The sequence below is a fragment of the Ctenocephalides felis genome, unplaced genomic scaffold (assembly GCF_003426905.1).
Source record: "Ctenocephalides felis isolate EL2017-DRISC unplaced genomic scaffold, ASM342690v1 CF-g0.4_SCAFFOLD_01604, whole genome shotgun sequence".
In the NCBI taxonomy this organism is placed as follows: Eukaryota; Metazoa; Arthropoda; class Insecta; order Siphonaptera; family Pulicidae; genus Ctenocephalides; species Ctenocephalides felis.
In genome coordinates, this window is record NW_020537758.1 from 49,334,348 (window position 1) to 49,351,013 (window position 16,666).

Sequence of the window (16,666 nt, forward strand, 5' to 3'; positions counted from 1 at the left end):
TATTCAAGCAAAAAAATATTTTCTCAAAAATAAATAAGGTTTTTTGAATCATTCGAATCGGATGCTTCGTTCTCTTGAAAATCGCCATTTTTGTGTATTTAGCCTTGTATTTCCGAAACGGACGAACCTGTCTTTGTCAAAAACTATTCAGCACATCTCCATATTTTTGGACATCGAATGTTATTCCAATCGGTAAAATCGTCGACGAAAAATTGTATCCACACAGACACACACATTATATAGATATATGTATAATGCTGGTTAATGCAACTAACTATATATAATGTTGGTTGTTACATTTTATATAAACTAACTAAAACTATAAAGGGTATTTAACTTTACAAAAAGTGCATCTACATCAAATTTAATGCAAGTTCATAATTTGTTTATTCAATTAAATTTTCAAATCTTGAACAATAAAACTACACTTACTACAAATGAAATTTTAAAATAAATAAAATAAAAATATTATAAATAGATTAATGACAATTACGAAAGTTTTATGTTATTGAACTTACATATTAGTCTTTCAAAACAATACATGCATGACTTATGTATAGTTCATCATAGGAGATCTCTAAGTAAATTTCTAGGGATTTTGGTTCATCTACAACCTATTTTAAGGTACGTCTATATACAGTATCTTTTCTCCTCGATATACCTATATCAAAAGTGATATAATAATGTTATTAGGTCAGTACACAGCTTCGGTATCTCTATTTAGTGGCATGGAAGGAACCGCAGTCGTAAAATGCTCATAAAAATATCACATCTGCCTGTGATATGGTTACGGTGAGGTATCCCATGTCTAAATTCCTGAAACACATCACTGGAATAATATATATGTATCATTCCACAAAAACAGACTCTGGTTATTCTCTGGAGATGAGAACCTGTTAGTAGTATTCTCTTTCACTGGACTGAAACCCAATTGTTTATTATGTAAATTTATATAATATCAATAGGAAAATCCAATTAGTAGTGCATCGCAAAGTGTCTTAAGGAAAAGTGCTGAAAACTTTTTTTATGATTTTTAATTTTTTTTTTGAGAACTTTAAAAAAATACATTTTTGAAAATTTTTAAATTTTTGAAAAAATTCGACTTTTTTCAATTTAAAATATATTTATATATTTTGAATTTTTTTTGAAACTTTTACGAAAGAATTCGGCCTGTTTCTTTTTATACTTTAAACGATTGGACCTGCCTTTCCAAGAAATTAATCAGTTCTTCATTTTGTCAATACAAGTAAAAAGTTTTCTGTTTTCTGATTGGACGCTCCGTTCTATTAAAAACTGAATTTCCATTATAGGCACTTTTTCTCCGTATCTTCATAACAGCTGGACCTGCCTTGGCCAAAAGCTAATCAGTACATCTTCTTATCAATTAGAATCAAATGTTCAATCGATTCACTCTAATCTATGTTTTCGAAATTGACGACGGAATATTGTTTCTGCACATACACACACATACATACATACACACACACGCATATACATCCATTTTTTTAAGGTATGCCAAAATGTTCAGGGAGATTTAGTACGAATAGATATAAAAAAAATCTCATTTTAATTTTTTTTGCGATTACTATAACTAACTCAAGAGGAAGTCAATATAAAATTAGTGTTTTGGATTTATAAACTGTTCATGAATCAGATATTAGTTCGCATAGAGTTTTTAGATTATGTATTAAAGTTTTCGCAACATATTAAGGTAATATTTTAGGTTGATATAAGTGGATTTTAAGAATTTATAGATTTCATTTTAGTTTTTGCTATAGTCAAATGCTGATAAAATATTTTCTTCAATTCTGTATTTCTATGTAAGGAAGTGCAATACCATTTGGTACTGCGATTTCACATTGTGTATATAATATATTAAATTAATGTAAGTTATGATTATAATTATCAATAATATGTAATTTATATTAGTATATTGGAACCACCAATCTTATTTCAGTGTATATCAATATTATCAACTATAACTCTGTTTTTTGGATATTGACGTATTCTGATAATTGTTTTATTATTTTTGAAATATCTGGTTTTGTCATATATCTATATATATATATATATATATATATATATATATATATATATATAATATATATATATATATATATATATATATATATATATAGAAATTCGAAAATGACCATTTTAAGGACCACCCTAATATATATATATATATATATATATATATATATATATATATATATACATATAAATAAAATAAGAGTTCTATTTACAATTTGGAATACGTTGACCTACCCAGAGAAAAGCAAATATTTTCAAGAGCGCGGTGCGAAGAGATATTACAAATAATTTTACATATCATTACTTTGCCTTTTTACATTATTATCGATTTTCTGGTGAAAATTTTAAAGTATTCGAGTTTCCATAACATTCAAAAAACTAATTTGAGAAGGAGTAATATAAAGCATATTAAAAATATGTCGAAAAATGGATAAAGGATGAGTAAGATGAGTTTCATCGTTGGATACAAAAATTCACTCATCTGAAGAGAAATAATAGTTTTTATGAGGAAATATTATTGCATATTTATGGCATTACTAATATTTCCATATTACAATGAAAATGTATTATGTAAATCAAATTTGATTAATACACAAAGACTACAACATGAACACAATAAACAATGAATTACCAAAATATGTATTTAAATAATTACAAAAGCCGCCTCGAGGATCATCCAAAATCACTTGAAAGACTACATTCAAATCTATGTTCCCAAAATCGTCAACGAATAATTGTATCCGCACATACATACACACACAGATACATACACACATACGCATTTATCTTTTTTTCTATGGCATGCCAAAATGTTCAGACGGTCTTGAAACGTAAATGTATATAAAAAATATGACTACGCTACTACACTAATATTCTGACAACGGTCAGAAAATTTTGTGATTCCAAAGTCGATTTTTATTCCAACAGTTTTCTTTGTTGTCTATTTCAGGCAGGTGTAAAAATTACTATGAAATAACGCAATAAGGTTATACAATTTAAAAATGTATAATGAAAGATTTTAATTATAAAAAATATATCTGCATTGAAAATAATTCCACCAAAAATTGTTATAATTATGTTATAGATTATATTACCAAAGTATTATGCATAAAGTGTAAGTATATTCTTTTATGTTATATATTAGTATTTAAATTCAATATTAGTAGATTTTCAACTTTCCGAAAAAGAAGTTAATGTTTCTAAGTTATATAAAATTATTAGTGTAATATTATAAATTTGCTGTACATAGCCGATTGGCGTATATATAAATAAATAAATAAATAATACATCTCCTTTTTGCAAGATAATCACAATAGCAGATCTGTCTATTTTATTTCAAAATATCGACAAGGATTCACCAATTAACCAATTTATTACACAAAATGCATTAAGGATAATTTTTTTCAAGATGTATTGAAATTAGTATAATATTCATTTAGAAATTAATTAGTCTAGTAAAAAAATATTAATGGTAGTTACTTGAAAAATAAGTACGAGCAAATAAAATTAAAGATGCATTTTTGATTGCAATTATAAATAATAATGCCACTGTGTAAAAATAGCCACTGAAAATAATTCGTTGTTCTTTTCTAATTTAACTTTATCGAATTGCTTTATAAACATAAAAAATTGCTATATATTTTTTACATAGAGAAAGTTATTTTAAGTATAAAACTCTTCCACAGTCAAAAAACATTACGATCTCATTCTATTTTTACCAAAATCTCTTGTCACATCATGATATACATCGCTCACAGCAATTTTACATATATCAAGGAAAACTTTTCCATAACTGACATCAAATATTTCTTCGCAAAACACAGACGTGTCTTTACGGGCGTTTAGCTCGGAATAAGTTAAAGTTACCCTCGGCCTAACAGACGCTCCTTGGAAGATCCAAGGATGCTGGATTCGGGGTTTCACTTTTTCAATATATATTTTATTATTTTGCGTTTCTTCATAGGTGACTCAGAGCACGTCTTTGAAAATGTTTTGGCATTAAGTTTGTGCGGTTTCCGAAATAGCGCGTGATAAGGAATACTTGCGTATCTCTTTTTGTGTGGCTTATAATGCGTTGTAGACGCTCTGCGCCATTGGGGTATTGGGGAGGCCTCGGTAAAAGACCAAGAGTTCGTATTTTTTTCGACAGACATTTAGGGAAAAGTTTCCGAGTGCCGGACATTAAAAATAAATCAAAAAAATATTTTACAAAATGTTTACTAAATTATGACTTATGTTAGATAACAAAGTTAGAAATCAAACTAAATTAACAAAAACGCAACCTTTCCTAAAATAATAGTATTACTATAAATCAAATTTTGGTAACAAGAAATATGATTTTACAAAGTGGCACCTAGTACCGGACATTTCAAAATACCCAGTATTGAACGCATAGGTAGCCAACTTCACACTCTGGAGTATTTGCACATGTGTGTTTGTCGAATATTTTTAGATATTGCAGAAAAAATAACTATTTATCCACCCTTTTGGCTGGGCCACATCGATGCTCTCAGCTGGAGCATTCATCAAAAGATTTTCATTCTTTGACTAGGAAATACGAAAAATGGGGTATGTAGTGACCGTTAACTCATACAGGACAAAATTAAATAATTAAAATAAATTACGTCAATTCTCACAGGAAATATCAATATGTTTACTTCCGGCGCTAAGGGACGACTTAGTGTCCGGTGCCAAGGGACAGGCACTTTCGTTCATTTGGTGGTACCTACTAAAATTGTTTAAAATAACTAATAATATCCTACCATTTTACGGATAACATTAAGTACTATTTTTATCATTAAATGCCACTCAATTGTAAATGCATAAATATACTAAAATTACTTCCATTGATATTTAAGTGACTTTGCGCCTCAAGCAGCGAAGGGTTGCTCCCGCCGTGGCCGTGTGCGTCACAGGTGAGTCTTGACGCGTGATCCTGCACCTGCGTGCTCCCGCGCCCCTTTTATTTGTATTTTGATATAAAAACATTTATAATCGCCTAAATAGTACGCGTTGAATAGAATGTCCGACATTAGGTGCCGTCTGGAGTTACGGGACTACGGGACTTCCCCCTATATATATATATATATATATATATATATATATATATATATATATATATACTACCTGACAGGCAAACAATATTTTGCCATACAAATATTTCTAGTGTAAAATGTCTAGAATAACTATACTCGTGTATGGCATTGTACCTTAGGGCAAAATGCTGGAACTGCTCATAACAAATATTGAATTAACAAAAAAACATTTTTTTTAAATACTTGAAAAAAATTGACTTTTGATACTTTCAAAATTTAAAAAAAAATCACTTTTTAAAAGAAAAATTTTTATATTTTGAAATATCTTAGAAATCGCGCTGCTTTAGATGCGTAGATACGAAATATACAGCGCATAAACAATGTTATGGATCCCATAGAAATGAAAACAAAATGTTTACTTATTATTAAAATCTCTATAAAATATCTGATAGTTTGATATGCTTATCTCCAATGAATCATATTTGACCGCCAAATGGCATTTTTTCACTTTTTTTACACGATATGAAAAACCGCTAGACCTGGGTCTTCAAAAATTTAGTCAGTTCTTTATTTTGTCAATACAAATACATTTTTTTTTGAATTATTGCAATTGATTACTCCGTTCTTTTAAAAACCGAATTACCATTTTTAGCATTTTTCGCTCCGCATCTTCGAAACGGCTGGACCTGCCTTGTTCAAGAACTTATCGATAGGAACCGAATGTTTTTTGAATCATTCAATTCCGTTGAACCGTGTTCCGGCAATCGTCGACTAATATTTGTATCCGACCATACACGCACATATACACACATGCATCTATTTTTTCTAAGGCATGCCAAAATGTTCAGAAAGCTCTGAAACGTAAAGATATATAAAAATTTACATTTTCGACTTTTTTGGATTACTACAACTTACTCTACGGGAAATTAAAAATAAAACTAACTTGTCGCAAATACGGTATATAAGTGAAAGAGGTAGCTAACAAAAAATATATTAATATTTTACCACAGCAAAGCACGCATATGAATGTTCTTAGGTCATATTAGTAGTCTTTGCAAGATCCACCCTAATCTGAAACTGATTCTATTGAAATTGAATTGGCACATTTAAAGTTTTAAGATTTTGATATTTCATTACCGCCATTTTCATTAATTCAATAATTTTTCAATTGCGAAACAAAATTCGATCATTTATTTTTAAATTATTGACTGAGATTGAAAAAAAATCGCGAAAGTAGATAATTTTACGGCTTTATACTAAATTTGTATGGTGTCAAGTTTCATTTCAAAAACCGTGATGACTTAAAATAGATAAATAATAAAATTATAGTATTCATTCTGTCTAGTTTTGGCGAAATGGGCTTTTTATGCAAACCATTTATAAACTCTGTACTGTTTTGTGCGCATCGGAAAATACTTGTACGATGTAAAAATGTGATGGGATGTGATGGGATGGGATCCCACTGTTCATATCGTTTCTCAGTTTTGTGTTTGGACAACATTTTTGTATGCTTCTTTATGATGTGTTGTCATAGAGTTTACCAGATCTCAATAGCCTCGTTATTCTATGTCTATTATTCATTCGCCCACATTAGTTTTGCTTTTGAACTTTGCATACTTTTCAGTAGAAAAATCTAGTTAGAATTTTGTTCCAAGAAACGCACTACGCTTTCACACATACAAACTCGTATATGTACACTATAATTTATTCAATTATTTATAAGTTTGAAACATCAATATCAAATCGTATTGACATCGTTTTTAGTAAAAGCGATTTTCTTAAACTGAATATTTTTTATCTAAATAGCTCAAACTGAACTAAGTGCAAATAGGTAACATCAGGAAATTAAACAACTTGCCCTGACAATTTTACCTTCAACTAAAACTAATGTATTAACTCTAGTATTTTATTTTTTCAATAATATAATTGCGTGACCTTTGCAAAATGTCTATATTGGCTTGACTAGAACTTCTATTTTTTTTAAATTTTATTATCAATAGCAATCAGAATACATGACAATTCTATGAGCTATTTGGCTTATGTCATTCACTCGCACACATACACACACTTTCAAACACACATATAAAATAATTTGATAAATATTATATTGATAGTTAGAGAATCTCTTCAATAAGTGATTTTACTATTCTGTTCATATAAAGTTGTGATAGTTTTAAGGGTTCTGAATATTATCGTTGGGCAGCTACTTCTTCAGTCTTCTTGAATGTGGTGCCTCAAGAAGCTGAGTGACTATAAAGTTTGTATGATATTCTAATTTATGAAAATGTTTGACATTGTTGATTTGTATAATTCTGTTTCTAAAATCAATATGAAGATCATCGTGTAAGGTCCTATTGCTAACAAATCACGGAGCATCAGTAATCAGCCTTAATAATTTGGATTGGGCACGTTGCATTATTAGCACTATGTTGGATTTGCTTGCACAGCCCCACAATTGTATGCCATAAGTCCATGCTGGTTTTATTACTACCTTGTAAATCAGAAGTCAATAGATAGAACTGACTTGCGTCCCAGAAGCCAGTATAGTTTAGCGGTTCGAATGTTTATAATAGTATTTATATCAGTCTGCGATGATGCATGCATACCTAGGTAATTGTACTACCACAATCAGTACTTGGAATTACTTGGCCATAAAAATGCACTCTTGAGCATTCTTGGTCTTCTAACATGATTCTATATTCAAAATATTTTGACACGGCTATCTATTATTCTCCCGACTTCCAATGATTTTTTGTTGAGAATCTTGAGTAAATAGTTGTTTCAGAGCTTTGATTTTTCGGGCCCAGCCTACACCGTTGACCCTTTTTACGCATAGGGCAAAGAGGGCGTTCTAAGCTCGAACCCCACGATGAAACCGGTGGAACATCGATGCCTTCAGATCACGTATCTAAGCCACATTGGCGTCGAGAGGACTAGATTTAGAGAAACAACAGATATATATTAGATTTATTCCAAAACTAGTGGGGCGCATGACATCGTGCCTTAAGGCAAATTGCTGGAACTTCCCGTACCAAAAATTATATCTTTTTAAAAAGATTAACATTTTTGAAAAAAAATTACTCTGAAAAAATTAGATTTTTGAGAAACTATAAATTTTTGACAGAAATTTACTTTTTTTGAAAAAAAAGTTACTTTTTTTGAAAAAAAGACTTTTTGAAGGAAAATTTATTTTGAAATATTTCCGAAATTCTGAACTTTTCTTAAAAACAATCGTGCTACTTTAACTGCATAGAGACGAAATATTGGTACGGAACCCGTAGGAATGTAAACAAAATTTATATTATTGTTAAAATCTCTATAAAATATCTGTGCATATGTCTAATGATAATTTTTGACCGCCAAATGGCCTTTTTTTACTAGATCTCCGAAACCGCTAGACCTGCCTTCATGAAAATTTGATCAGTTTTTCATCTTGTTATTACAAGTAAATTTTTACAAGTAAAGTTTAAAACTACTCTTAAAAACTGAGTTGCCGTTTTTGGCACTTTTTGCCCCATATCTTCGGAACGACTAAACCTGCCATCGCCATAAACTAAGCAGCACGTCTCCATATCAACACGAATCGAATGTTTTTTTAATTATTCAAATCGCTTCATCCGTGTTCCCGAAATCGTCGACAAAAATTTATATCCGCACACACACACATACACACACACATATATCCATTTTTTCTAAGGTATGCCAAAATCCTCAGAAGGTTTTGAAACATAAAATAAAGATATATAAAAATTTTCATTTTCAATTTTTTTGCGATTACTATAACTTGCCCTACGGGAAGTTAAAAATTTTCATGAGAAATATTAGTTTTTGGTAAACTTGATCTTAATTTTTAAAATGATTTGTGTTCAAAAATTTTAAATAGGTTTGCTAAAAAAGTTTTGAATATACTTATAAAAACAATAAATATATCTATATCATTTGAGGCTAAAATCTCTATTGAAATCAATAGTATCAATAAAATTAATATTAAAAATAATTTGTACTTGTTCAAAAATTCTAATTAGATTTGCCATTAAATGAATTGATCTATAAAAATATAAATAGAGTATGCCGGGGCACAAAAGTCCATATAGACTTTGAGCAACTATATTGTGAAAACCAAACAAACAATATCACTGCAAATAACACATATCAAATAAACAACTATCTGACTAAGTTCAGAAAAACCAGCTAATTCACCACCGTAAACATGTGTGTTTTTAGTGTTTTTCAATTCCATTTGTCACTTGGACCTTTTTATACTCTCATGGGATAAATGAGATGTCCACGGAGCAAAACAGGCTCAATGTCTTTTATTCATTTTCAAAGGAATTTGAAGCGGACTTTTAAGCTCGGCTCTAATCTAGATCAGATTCATTCAAAACGAAAAGATTTATAAAAATGATAGTTGAACCTTGAACATTCAGCTAAATCATCATTGTATAAATGTGTTTCCTACCTTTTTACCAAAATTTGTCCTCTTGACTTTTTTACCTCTTGGTAGTGCAAATGAGACGTTTAGGAAGCAAACAGGCTCGATGTCTTATATTCAATTTTATTTATATTTTAAGCGGATTTTTAAGCCCCGCTCTAATCTAGATCTGATTAATTCAAAACGAAAAGATTGATAAAAATGATATTTGAACCTCCTGCTATATCATCATTGTATAAATAGGCTTTCTACCTTTTTCCAAAATTTGGATTTCCTGGATCTTTTTATCCCTTGGTAGTGCAAATGAGACGTTTAGGAAGCATACAGGCTCGATGTCTTATATTTAATTTTAAATAAATTTTAAGCGGACTTTTAAGCCCCTATATCTGATTAATTCAAAACAAAAAGATTTATAAAATTGATTTTTGAACCTTATTGTTTTAAAACCTTATAAGTTAATTAATAGCGACAACTTTATATCGTTATTAAAAATTTCAATAGTTTTGTAATTTTTCTTAAAATTATTATTAAATAGAATAGATTAATATCAAATGTAGTAATACCCTATGCCTACTCTTAATATATTCTACCTTTTAGAATTTTTGCTATAACTTTACCACACTCGAAAAAGATATTTATCGTGCACTATTTTAATCTGTGATGTATAGTTTTCAGAATTTAAAATGAATAAAAATAAATTAATTCTCTATTCCAGTCAATTACTAATTTTTCTTTAACTTATCATTATTTGAGATTATTTGTTTTTTGTTACATTTTTGTCATATTTATTTATTGCAGTAAACAAAAAATCTATACTGGAATACCCCAAGGAGGTATATTGGGTCCCAAATCACTTATAAAAAATCAATAGAGCTATTTTAACACTCTAGATATCTTAATTTGAATTAACTTATCATTTACGTTTAATCTTTATTATTTTACAACGCGTCAATGTATTTCATTGAAGTTTATGATTTTATAACTCGACATAGTAATATTAATTTGTATACTGCGTCGACATGAAACTTGCAATAAACTCTATTTTAGTATTAGATATGTGTGAAAATGAATGCAACTAGTTACTTTAGATTGCAATACACTCAAGAAATTTGGTTTCGGTTTTTATTGCAATTTATTTCTAATTTCAAATTTTAAAATTATTTGTTTAAATTATTAAATCAGCATAATTGGCTGCTCTAAAAAATATATTCTCATCAATATTATATAAACATCCAATTTAAATAAATTAAAATACCAAATTTTAAATGCTCATTTAAAATAAAATGAGAAACTGAGAATTGAGACTTACATATTGTACTGAATTTTAATTCTATTTGCAATAATTCTAACAAAAAGATGCTAAGAAGTGTACTTTTCCGTCAATTATATTTTGTTGTTCAGTCAAAACAATTTTTTTAAATGTTATATTATACCGCCAATTAAATCTAGAGTATTCCGAGCAAGGTTTTTATAATAATCATTATAAATTGTACTATTGTAAAAGTCAGAGGTTTTCAACCTTGACCTTGTGTTACATTTAACAATTTTATCACATAGTTGTTGACAGTCTTATCGTGAAATAAATTATAAGCCATAACATTCTCTCGATTCAGTTTGGTAGCCATTATAGAAAAGTGCATATGAGTAGAGTATTATTTATGGTCATTGATAAAAATATTATTTATGTGAATGTTTTATTACTGGAATTTTTAGAAATTTTTATTTACTATAGAACATGAAATTTAAATTGACTTAAAATTGTTTTGTAATTGGCATATAATTTCAATGTATAATTAATAGCTCATTTATTTAATGGATATTCAATAATTTTTCTTTTATTGCAATATATTGATGATAAAGAATAACTTCAACACAAAAATACATATATAATATAGGTATCTTAAAATTTATTCTTGTAGTATACTTATAATTATATTTTTGTGAAGAAAACTCGTGTTTTAAAAAAAAATCTTATTTTATGTTTTTATATACTTTCTTCGTTTCTTGTATAGATAACACGTCAATATTCAGGAGCAAGTATTGTTATTTTTTTTAAATAAACAATTACATTTAATTTAATAAACATTTTTTTATCTATTTTCTCTTTTTATATTGATAAGTGTTATTGTTTTGTTATTTTTTAGTTTTTTCAATACATAGTTTCTTTACCAAATTATAAATCTTATAGTTACCTATATATTTTATAGATCTACTGATGACATTAAATTGTATTTCGAAACCTTTGGAATTGAAGAATAATTTATTTCTAATTATGTATATATATATATATATATATATATATATGTATATATATATAATTCTATAATATCAATATAATTACAAATATGTTTTAATATTATTATATTATGCATATTTTTTACTAGTAACTACTGTAAAAACTCATGGATGAAAACGATTAACTTAATATACTTTTATGCTTAATTTTTATGATTTTCTCTCTATCTACCTCTCTCTTTATTCATAGACTTTGTAATTTTAGCTTTAAATTTTATCATTCCATTTTTTTACTTAGGGCAGGGCGGGGCACAAAGATCCAATTTGACTTTGAGCAATTATATTGTGAAAACCAAAACAATTATATCACAACAAATAACATATGTCAATCAACTATCTGATATTGCCAGTAAAAGTTCGAGCTAATTCGTCATTGTAGAAATGTGTTTTTTTTTGCTGTTTTTCAAAAATTTGTAAGCTGCATAGGCGGCGAAAATTAGGACGGTCAGCGTGCAAAAAGGTCCAATGTCTCCTTTTAATTTTGAAAATATCTTATAAAAGAATAGCTACATTATTCGACCAATGCAAAATATAAACTTCTTGAGTCCCTTTTTAACAGAAATAACACTGTGAATAATCTTGATCTTCGTCGGAAATATTCATGAGCAGAGTTAGGATAACTATTTTTTAAATTATCTCTTGCAAAATAGCCTTTTTTAACTTGCTATACTGTTTTATTAACTATTATTTTATTTTTCACGCCTTTGTCAGTGTAAAGGGATATTTGAACTTTTTTACCGCACCCAGGTGTATGCTTTTGAAGAGCATATAGAAAATACTGTTCAATCTGACTTAAAATTAATAATACATTTTATAAAAACAATTAAATAATGTATACTTAAAAATTAAATTAAGGTTTTGCGAATTGAACCACAGTGCTCACAACCAAAAAAACTAACCTCGAAAAAAAAATACTTTTGTTAAGGATTTTCAAACATTTTCTTTTATCTCCTGATTGTAACGTCGTAAGGATCGGGGTGATGGCTGGTTATACACCTTTTTCCCGTTCAATTTTACTGGTCAACTTAGTCATTTTTTATAATAAATTATTTCATAAGTAAATAGTTAAGATTATATAATTATCAATAAAATATTGTAAATATTATATCGAATGGAGAAACAACTATTAAGTTGTTTTCCCAACATGCCCCTTTAGTATACAATGTCTTTTTACGGCCGACAATTATAAATTCCACAAATTTATTAAATGTCCTTAACTGGACAGTTGTAAATAAAATAGAGATTAAAAAAAACGATTTTTGAGTTATTAGTTGTGGATCTTTTCACCCGCAGACTGTTAAATCCTGCTCTGTCCAACAATTAAACATTAATATGACTTAAGTCATAATCAAGTGTTGATTCAATTCGTTTGTATCATGATCTACTACCAAGTTTGAAATTCATTTAAAGCTAATTACAATAAGAGGTTACTTCATATTACTCAAAATACATTATAATTTTTTTTAAATTTTTTTTATTTGTCTTTAGTTTTTTCTTTTTTATATATTAACTATAGTAGATACACCACTGGGCGTATCTACTAATTTGTAAACAACCAATTGTAAACACTTGTCAGCATTCTCTGCTAAATATAATTATTTTTATAGATTGCAGAATGAAAATAAAATAAAAAATAAAATAAAAAATAAAAAATTTATTTGTAACAATCAGAATAAAGTAAGTAATTCTATAAGCTACAGTGAGAGCATAATCTAAACAAGTCAATAATGTAAAGTAAAGGCAAAAAACTATATAATAATAATAATAATAATAATAATAATAAATAACTAAAAATAAATAACTAACTATAATAATAATAACAAATAAACAGAAATAATAATCATGAAAATTATAAAAAAAATAACAATAATAATATTAATAAATATAATAATAGAATAGAAAACTGTTCGACTGATCAGTTAACTAATTAGTTAATATACTTCATAAATGCTAACATCAGTTTCATTTAATTTCATAAAGTAAGACCATTTCTCAAAACCATCAGCAATTTTTATTTACCGTTATATTTCCCATTGTGCCTTTTCCCTCTAGATTACACCTTACACCTTTGGCTTGGTGCGTTGTGCGTATTCTTATCGCGTTTCGCGAAAAGAAAGCGAAAAACTAGATATCTGTTCTACCGGAAACATTATGCAAATCCTGCCACCCCCCACAGCCTGTCGCCCACTTCCTGCAGGACGTGGTTATACCTTCAAATAAAAACTTTGACATTGATCGCGGAAGCTGGACTGATAAATTTTCCTGAGAATTTCTATCTGTTTCTTTGGAAGGAAATAGATTACGTGGTGATGAGTAAATCTTGGATGATAGATTGAGTTTAGTGCATAAAAAATCTATGGTTCAATACTTACAGTGAAATTTACAGTTTCTGCATTTTCGTAATGTGCATCATCAGTTTATACGATTATCTAATATGTATCAAAATATTATCATAATATATAAAGAGAGTTGGCCCTGTTTTGAAGAAGGTGATAGTGTAAAGGAAATTTATAGTTTTAGTTTTAGGGGGCGTCCATTAATCACGTGAGCGAGTTTTTAAGGATTTTTAGACCCCCTTCCCCCCTGGTGATTCATGATGATATGCAAAATTACCCCCTCTCTTCCACCAAACTTCACGTATATTTTTTGTTACGTGATAAAACTGCAAATTTTTTTATTTTTTTTGAAAATGTTTGAATTTTTTAAAAGAATCAGTTAAAAAATAAATTCAGATGATATCTTAATATATACCTCCCACCTCATTTTCGTGAATTTTTTCAAACCCCCCTTTATCTAAAAACTTCACGTGATTATATGATGTTTTTTGTATCGACTATTTTTATCAATTCAAGACATATATTTCTTGAAAATTAGAAAATATCAAGTTAAATCCATGGACTACATTTACCCTTTTTAAAACATAGGTTACTCAATTTGAAAATATCAAGTCAGGGCCACGGCCAATTCAGTCATAAAATATGGGGGCAACGCTATGTTACGCGCTTTTTTCATTTAGAATGATACTAAAAACTGCCAAAATGCTATGTATTTGCTATGCGATCAGGCGTTTTACACATGAAATCTAATTTTACGCATGTATTTTTATGACACGTCAAAAAGATGCACTCATGTTGAGATGCTTTTTCAACGTTAAATTATATATAAATTTCAAAAAAAACGTCATTTTTTTTTTCAATTTTTACCAAAAACTAATTAGTATCTTTCCCAACCAATATCTTTGGAATAGTTTTTGAACTTTTAAAATCGAATTTTAGAATGTCGGGCTAAAACGGGGACAATTTTTTTTTACTTTCCTGCTATTTAGAAAGAAACGGTTTGGCTTATCGAGTTACATCTCCAAAAAATGTTTGAAATCGGCACAGCGGTTTTTTAGAAATTTGGTCTCATTGCATTCAGAATGGCTTGAAACGTCGAGAAAACATAAAATTAGCAAATCGGATTTTTTGATAGAAACGAACTTTTTTTTCGGGAATAAACAGATTTTTATATAGATGAGGGCATGTATTGAAGCAGATGAATAAGAACGTGGATATTTGTTATAATGGAACAATGTGACTTTTATTCCAATAAACGTGAACTAAACTAGGCCAAGATTATTAATTATTTTATTAATTTTTCCTCATTTATGATGATTTTTGGTAAAAGTAGAGTCAGTATCTGCTTGACTTAGTCATAGAAGATATGTCCATTATCCATCTCTTAGTAATTTAAAGGAAAATTAGGAATCTACCAAGAACATATGCGGAACAGAAAAAAGATTTGATTGCATTAGCAAATAAAGAACCATTTTAGGGTTTTTATTTTTTACTCAAAAATGTTCAAGTATAAAAATCATTAGGAATTTTACCAAATTATAATCCTGATTAGTGGCGCCAACTTTTGTTGAAACATGCCAACAAACTCTAGTACATATTTTTAGAGCAGGGCCTTTCAAAGTCGACCGATTTTATAAATGAGTATAAAATCATGGTTCAACAAAGTCTTGATTCTCGAAAACTGTGGACAATTTTGACAAAACTTTACAGTGATCTTAGTAATGTTGTTTACGGTTTTGGTTCAAAAGTATAAATGAACAAAATTACCAGAAGTTAACCAAATTAACCGAAAAATAGTCAAAATTTCACCAAAGCTCTAGGTTGCACTTGAAAGCTCATAATTTCCAAACAACGTAAGACGATTTTTTTTTTCTAAATTCTGATGTCAAGGTGTGAAACACCCTGTATATATATTATCAGAGATTGGTAATAATTTGTAAAAAAGCTATCACACAAAAAAGTATTAAAAGAATATTTATAGAATCCGCTTACATGCAAAAGGCAGTGCCTTCATGATAAAACCGATTCGACATAAAAGCAGCAATTTCATTAATGTGTTAAAAATACATTTATAGCCAACGTGGGGTAGAAGTTACATAAATATCGAATGGAGTGTCTCTGGATGCTATTATCATTTATATTTATCCATATCTCAGTATTTATTTATATACATAAAATTATATTGTTACGTGTCTTGTATTCCAATTCTCTTCAATTATATCCTGCCTTTAACCGCTAATTAGTTCTGTCAGAAACACGTTCCTTTATCTAATTACCTTCGAAAAAGCCAATCAGAAACAAAGCAAGTGGTATCTTTAAGTAGTATTTCGCGTGTCTAGTATCAACGTCTGATGCATCACAAGGTCGACTAAGTCTTCAGACCTCACCCCTTAGTTTCCAGCCCTTAGCCCTTAGTTTCTAGTCCTATTGTGTTTCCGCAATACACAGATTCTGTATCCTGTGCCCTTTGGACAAAATCACCGCAGGAAAACTGACGCAATCCCGACGAATCGTAAATCGATTCGAGGATTTTT